This window comes from Genypterus blacodes, unplaced genomic scaffold (assembly GCF_046128005.1).
Source record: "Genypterus blacodes isolate CSIRO-AG114 ecotype Tasmania unplaced genomic scaffold, CSIRO-AGI_Gbla_v1 ptg000222l_1, whole genome shotgun sequence".
NCBI classification, from domain to species: Eukaryota; Metazoa; Chordata; class Actinopteri; order Ophidiiformes; family Ophidiidae; genus Genypterus; species Genypterus blacodes.
In genome coordinates, this window is record NW_027467021.1 from 364,701 (window position 1) to 372,500 (window position 7,800).

Sequence of the window (7,800 nt, forward strand, 5' to 3'; positions counted from 1 at the left end):
CCCCCAAACATCTGGACGGCTCGCTCTGCAGGTCCGTGCGTACCACTTTAAACAAACTCTAATATGATTCATAAAAAGGAGGGGGTATGCGTCCTCTTGACCAAACTAACAGCCGTAAACAGTCAGCGTGATAAGACTTTGACCTACTTCCTGAAGCCTGCAGGCTACGGGCCACAGAGACGGGTGGCAGAATTTGGCGAGTGAAGGCCAAACATGGCTCCTTCCCTGTGTGCAGGACTGTAAACACTCTGAGGCAGGAGGGCGGCTGACAGGCAGGAATGTGAAGCACTGTGAGTGAGAAGAACGTCTTTAAGAGCTTTCATTTGATTTGACTTCTTACTTCAAATTCTCTCCAACATTTTCCGATATTTAAATCGGTTAAACGTTGAATTGTACTTTGTTGCAGGCTTTATGAGGGAAACTTGAGTATGGACCCAATATCACAGACAAGACCGCACAGCCAACAGTCCCAATAAGACCAGGAGAGACTCCATAACACACCTGAACCTGTGCAGGCTAAAGGACCAGACCATTCACAGAGACACTCCGTCTCCTGAAGTGTCAACGCAAAGCAAACGAGACAAAAACCATGGAATGAAGTGAGATCAATGCAACATGGGGCCTGATCCCAGAGACACGTCCGTCCCTCCGTATGGACACATGTGACTCACACATCCATGCGCCCATTGCTCTCTGCGTAAACATGACGTGTTGCGTAATCGCAGCATGAGGCGACTCGCATTACAATTTAGACTCTGATATGAAGAGGATGGACTCAATCACCCTATATCAAAGCTTCAAACAGAGAGAGGAATACATACACACACACACACACACACACACACAGACACATAATGGAGGATGGTTTGCTCTTTTAATCCCCAGACTTTACTTCACTCTGTGTGGACACCATAAACAGGTGTCCCGTTTAGTTTGTGTTTTACGACATAATTGAAGCTGACCGAGTCTACTGCTTGCTGCTGCTGCTGCTTTAACACACACACACACACACACACACACACACACACACAGGGTGAGTGAGAAAACAGACGCTTGTGGGAACCCTCATGAAAAAGGACGGTGCATTTGTTCTTCAGTCAACTGGGTGGAAACATATGGCGTCTCGTGTGTCGGCGTAATGCAGTGACTCACACACACACACACACACACACCCACACAGTCGCTCACTCACTCACACACACACACACACATACACACACACCAAGTGGCCCCTGCTATCTGGCCCAGGCTGTGACCCCTTGACTCTGGGTTTGAAGCCCGGGGAGCTGAAATCCCCCTGAATGTGGACAGTGGACTGATGGCACAGTGGAGGCTCTTATTCCCTCTCATGGGGATTCATTCCACTTACAAAGGCTCACACACACTATGTGTGTGTGTGTGTGTGTGTGTGTGAGGGGGGCTGTGTGTCAGGGCTGTGAATCAGCAAAAACAAAACAGAGTGGGAATCAAACTTCCACAAATTTCCACTGAACCTGGAGTAGAATGTGTGTGCCAGATTTCTGCTCCCGCTCTGCATTCCACACACACACACACACACTCACACACACACACATAATGCTGCGTCCATTTCCCTGTTATCATGCTGTACTCAGACCTGCACTTAAGTCTGAAACAAGAAGTATAACACACGTATGTAACATATCAGAAGCCCACTAGAAGTCAGACATGGATGGTCTGACCCCAGCAGGGCCCCCCCACCCCAGCAGGGCCCCCCGACCTCAGCAGGGCCCCTCCACCGCAGCAGGGCCCCCCGACCCCGGGGAGACGAGTCTGGCCACCTGCAGTCTGGGCCTGGAGAGACGCTGCTCTGTCAGTCTGAGGCCGGTCCCGGGTCAGCGCTCTAGCTTGAGCTCTGCACTCATTAGTCCTCATCAGTGTCGTCGTGTGCAGCAGGTGAGGAGGAGCAAACACACATCTGTGCCTCCACTCAGGCACACACACCATGTGAGATTGGTTGAAAACTAAAAATGAAGAGATGATTAAGGGGATTTCCAGATTTCCTGAAATAAAGGATCGCAATCCAGATCATCCAGATCCTGTTGACCCAGATTCTACTGACCCAGATCCTACTGACCCAGATCCAGATTTATAACTGCAGCTCTCCTGATATGAACCCAGGTGTATTATATTCAATGCTGACTGTCAGAATGAGCCCAGTAGAAGGAGACGTTAGCAGACGCTAATGCTCAGAGTGAAATCTGAAGGTCTTTAGAGTGTGAGCACCAGGCTGTGGGCGGAGGCTCACACACACACACACACACACACACACACACACACACACACACACACACACACACACACACACACACACACTGGGAGTGAGTGCAGAGATGGCAGAGCTCCAACCCTGAAGGTCAAACTGACACTTCAGCACAACTGTAACAGACAGAAACACACAGGAACTTCTTTGACAAGCTGACAGGGAGGCATGAGAAGGTTTGATCATTCATTCATCGATCTGGATCAGTAGGATCTGGATCAGTAGGACCTGGATCAGTAGTCAGGATCTGGTGGTCCCTCAGTCCTCTTCAGATAGGAACTCTATATCTCCAGGCAGAGCTACAAACATCAACTAGCAGCATCATGGAGCTGAGATGAAGCTGATTCAGTGAAGGACAGACAGGCTGAATGGATCTGCATCCACAACTGATCACTGGATTGATTATTGATTAATTTCTCCTGAATTAATAAAGAGTGAGAGAGATCGTTCAGGTTGCTGTGGAGACTATAGTGACAGACACTGAAAGCAGATTTATCTTCTTAATCTCAGCGTAATGGAAGTTTTAAAGGGCTTGTTAATGTTATTGAGTGTCTGTGTGACCTGCTGAGCCTCTGGATGTCTTGTTTGTGAGCGTCTGTGTAATGAGTTGCGTTGCTCTGTAGCTGAGCCGTAAACAGAGCAGGAAGTGGAATGATGATCCACTTTAATACATTTAGCTGAACTCATTCCAGCTCATAAATTTCCTGCAGGTTGTGTCAGAGTGGCTGCAGGCTGAGCCGCTGCTCCGGCTGCTCCTCTCGGGCCTGCGTCGCCCCAACCGAGCCAACCTGAATTTAGCGCTCGATTCACACGTCTGCTGGAATGTCTCGGCGCCGACTGGAAGCACTCCAGTCATCCAAAAATGAGACTGTACACCTCGGCTGAGCGAGGGAACTCGAGAAGCCAGAGGTCGTCCGTGTTTCTAACGTCTCTATGCATGAGTGTGTGTGTGTGTGTGTGTGTGTGCGTGTGTGCGAAACTAAATGGCATCAGCAGTGACATGGAGGCGACACGTTGACTCTTCAGTTCTGCAGCAGTGAGCGAGCTGAGCTGTCTCATGTTGTTGTTTTGTGTTTTTGATTACAGGTTTTTGTAAAGAAGACGTGAGATAAAAGTCTCCATCCCAGCCAAGCATGTTTGTGTTGATCCACTCTGTGAGCCGTCCATGGATCTATGAATGAAGAATACAAATATAACTGTGAAATGTGATTCAAATGAAGCTCATCTGTCTTTGCAAATGAACTCAATGCATTTCTGCACAACATTACATCAGTGAGAGGAAAGAGCGAGGGGACTGAATGTTCACAGTGATTGATTGATGTGAGGCCAGATTCAGGTCTCTGCAGGCTGCTCTGGCAGATTCAGGTCTCTGCAGGCTGCTCTGGCAGATTCAGGTCTCTGCAGGCTGCTCTGGCAGAGCGACGGCCCGCTGGCAGTAATGTACAGAATGCAGCCGTCAGCACAAAAGCTTTGATTTATGCTCCGTGGGGTCAAACGTGTGCTTCTAAAGTGATGATGAAGAGGTTCCTCCTGGTTCTGACCTTCAGGAGCAGCAGCAGCTCAGTGAACCGGCACCCTTGGGTGACATCAAGTGGTGAACAGGAACAGTTACAGTCTGAAGCTCCTCCCCAGCCTCAGAGCTTCAGAGTATGTGTTTGTTTAGAGAGTGTAGATGATCTAATGTCATCTCTGTCCAATGTAGCAAACCTGCTCTGTTTCCATGGGAGCTGTGTGTCTGCTGCATGTTTCTGTCTGTTTCTCTACAAGAACTGCATTCATTTATCAAAGCAGATATTTGAGTCCAAACTGTTCATCACTCAGATTCACATTTGACTTTTGATGAAACTGACAAAAATATGAGAAATCTCCCAGTTTTCAAAATTCCATAAAGTCCTGAATCTGATCCAGGAGTAAATGTAAACAAAGCGCCTCTGTGCTGTGAAACCAAAGTGATTGAGACCAAAGAGATATTTATGACAATAGAGGATATAAAATAAATATACAGGACTTTTCTCATGAAGTCATTTGTACAGAGACATTTGGACACATTTGCTTAAAGCAGCCAAATAAATGTCTTCTTCTTTTTTTAAAGTTTCCTTTGCAGAGCTTTGGCTGCCTTATCTACAAATGTTATGAAAAGACAATACATGGAGGCAAATGGTGTGTACGCACACACACACACACACACCTAATACAGAGAGAATGTAGAGGAGCTGACGGACACCCGACCTGCAAACTGATGCTCTGTGCATCAAATGTGGATTCATCAGAACCTCAAACCTGTCTGAATTATAAATGACTTCACTTTGTGATCTGCTGCATAGTAACTTCTTCCTAAATAGGGACGAGCTTATTAAAACACTGTGGTGGGTAGAGGGGTCATGTCATCACAACGTTTCGACGCCTTTGAACGGCAAAATGTGCAGAGGAGGCAGAGACTCAAAGAGAGAAAGTCCAAACCCACCAGCAGGAGTCGCTGCTGCTCTCTGCTGCTCTGTAGCCTGTGTGGTTGAGTCTCCTGGCTCTCATCACATTCCCGCCTCACTGGCAGTGCAGATAAACACTCAGTGTGAATGTAAAGGTAGTGATTCTGCAGCTCTAACCTGTAGCCTGTAGGTGTGGATTAAAGGATTCAGCTCAGATTTGCAGATGGAGCGTCCGTCTTTCTGTACAAACTGTTCAGAGGGCGACGATAAGTGCTGACGTTCTCCATCAGAGAGACAGGCACATGCAACACTAATGACAAGGAGGAGGGGAGAGAGAGAGAGAGAGAGAGAGAGAGAGAGAGAGAGAGAGAGAGAGAGAGAGAGAGAGAGAAGCCTGGAGGTGGCGCTAGCTGTCATACAGGCGTGTATGAACATGTCTGTTAATATCTACACACACACACACACACACACACACACAGGAGCGTGGTGTGTCTTATAACTTTCTTAGCACTGCCATAACTTTAGTGTCTAAAGCGAGACAATAAAAACATCAAATATTTCATTTCCCTCTAAGTATCTTAGCAACAACAGAGCAGTAAAACACAAAGATCAACATCTCAATGTCAAATCCTTACAATGCATTTGTATGTACAGCGTTTCAAAATGTCCTTAACTTCAATGATGTGTGAGGGCGACGATCAGAGAGAAACACAGAGTCTTTAGTGTACATTTAGCTGCTAGCATCCGGTTAGCGTACATAACAATATGCTACATAGAGAAGAAAACCTGAAGAGCAACAAGAGAACTCAAGAGAACACAAGAGAACACAAGAGAACTCAAGAGAACACAAGAGAACATAAGAGAACTCAAGAGAACACAAGAGAACATAAGAGAACTCAAGAGAACACAAGAGAACTCAAGAGAACACAAGAGAACATAAGAGAACTCAAGAGAACACAAGAGAACATAAGAGAACACAAGAGAACTCAAGAGAACTCAAGAGAACACAAGAGCACGCAAGAGGACATAAGAGAACTCAAGAGAACACAAGAGAACTCAAGAGAACTCAGACACAAACTCACTCATCACTGCATCTTCACAACATGAGTAAATACAAAAAGGCACCATCCACAAAAACTCACCTGTGGATCTTTTCATTCTCGTAAAAAAACACAAAAACAACGTGAAATATTCAGCAAAGTAATTCAGGCTTATCCACCGAGACCAAATGAAGGCGTCGGCCTTGCTTGGCCACGAGCGGCGTGAAATGGCGACACATTCTGTAATAAGGTACGATATTACACACCAGCTTAGAGAGGAAATGACTCCAAAGTAACGAGAAATACTTGGTTTCCACGGCGACGGCCTGACACAGGTCCCTCTCTAGAGCTACTATAGTTAAGGCAGAGGAAAGATTATTATGGAAATAATAAATATGATTGTATAATATTCATATAGAGGCTTATCTTTACAATATTTCATCTAGAGCCACAGAGACAGAGCGCTGCACTAAACTCTACAAAAGGAATGAAAACACGCCAGCCAGCCAGCAAGGCGCCAGAAAGCATGCTGAGCCAGAGCGGCAAGCTAGAGCGGCAAGCCAGAGCTGCAAGCCAGAGCGCCACACGGCACAGAGCTGCGCTGCCATTCTTGCATAGGAGTTGTTGTCTGACATGAGACTTGGGACGACTCGCTTACATGGAGAGACATAGCGGCTCCATCTAAAGGTCAAACTCACGGCCGGCCTCATAAAGGGAGAAAGGTTTGACCCCGTCGGTCATGACGTCGTCTCACTTAGGACGGAGAAGAAGAACGCTGGAAGAGACCACATCCAAAATGATGAAAATAATCTGATCTGACCTCCGATACGTGGAGAAAAGAGGCAGAGGCAGAAATGTCTCCTGTCTGTCCAAGTACCAAATAAAGACAGGAAGTCAGGAGTCAAAACAAATCAGTCCCAGTGTCCTTCAGTCAGAATGAGTCATAACCTTTGTACTGATGATGACTTCCCCTCCTGCTGGTCTCCATTAGAGGACAGGAGGTCTCAGGTCTTCTCCTGAGCTTCTTGTCATCTCATAGTCCAGACATTCTATGACTTGGATAACAAAACACGCAAACATAATTAAAAACATAATATTTGTGTCACTGTATGAGTCTTCATCTTTGGTTTGCGTTAATGGAGTGAGGTGAAAGGTCAGAGTTGGTTCAGTCAGAGCCGAGGATGAAGTCTTTGTCTCGTGTGTGCAGATTTGGACCAGGAAACGTTCTCAACTTTGTCATTTTGGAATTAAACTCTTCCTGCTGAGGTCACAAACTCCATGTACAAATGAATGCAGCTATAAAATGCTGAGCCAGCAGGGGGCGCTGAAGAGTCAGGGAAGCAGATGAAGAGGATCATGAGTCTGCAACCCTCTGGAGTCTAAAGTCTTTATGCATCTACAAATTCACCCTTTTAGAAGAAATTTTGAAATTTTTGAAATTAGAAAATTTACACAAAATGTTTTAGTTTGAAGAAGTGTTCTTAGATTTCTATAAATATTTTAGTTAAAGTTTGTTTTTATTTGTAAAAAACATCTCAAATAAAAGGGAAGAAATTGTATAAATACTAAACATTTATAAATGTTAAACTGTTTTCCTCCTTTAAAGATTTAAAAAAAGATATTAACAATAGAAATGTTTTTCACACAAATTCATTGTTTATATTTTTCTGTATAAGAAAATGATTTTTGTCTTTTTAAAGATTTATAGAAATTAAGAAAATAATTTTCTCTTTCTGTCTATTTTATCTTTGCCTTGGAATTTCTTTATGGAAAAATGGAAGACAAATTCAAGGAAAAGTCAAATTAGAACTGTGACTTTAGACCCCAGAGGGTTAATGAATGTAGAGGAGAGGGGTGCAGTTCTCTCTCCCGCCACACGGCGTCAGTGTTTCCTTATCCCACAGATCTGGCAGGGACACTTCCTCCTGACCCCGTTCCTCAGTCCTTCCTGTGTCAGAGCACATGTAGTACAGTTAGAGCAGAGTCAATGGGTCCGTTCCTCAACTTGGACTCGTCTGTCATGTGACCGAGCAGGACCAATGAGGGAGGAGCA

The 7,800-nt window shown here is 45.4% G+C and overlaps 1 protein-coding gene across 1 annotated transcript in view; it reads right to left on the reverse strand.

The window, feature by feature from the left end:
- Nucleotides 1-4,784: 4,784 nt before the first annotated feature.
- Nucleotides 4,785-7,800, reverse strand: part of cdk19 (cyclin dependent kinase 19) — a 20,737-nt gene continuing 17,721 nt past the window's right edge. The window contains exon 13 of the mRNA XM_076170525.1: nucleotides 4,785-7,800. This exon is cut by the window's right edge and continues 1,702 nt beyond it. The gene's annotated coding sequence lies outside the window, so the exon portion shown is untranslated.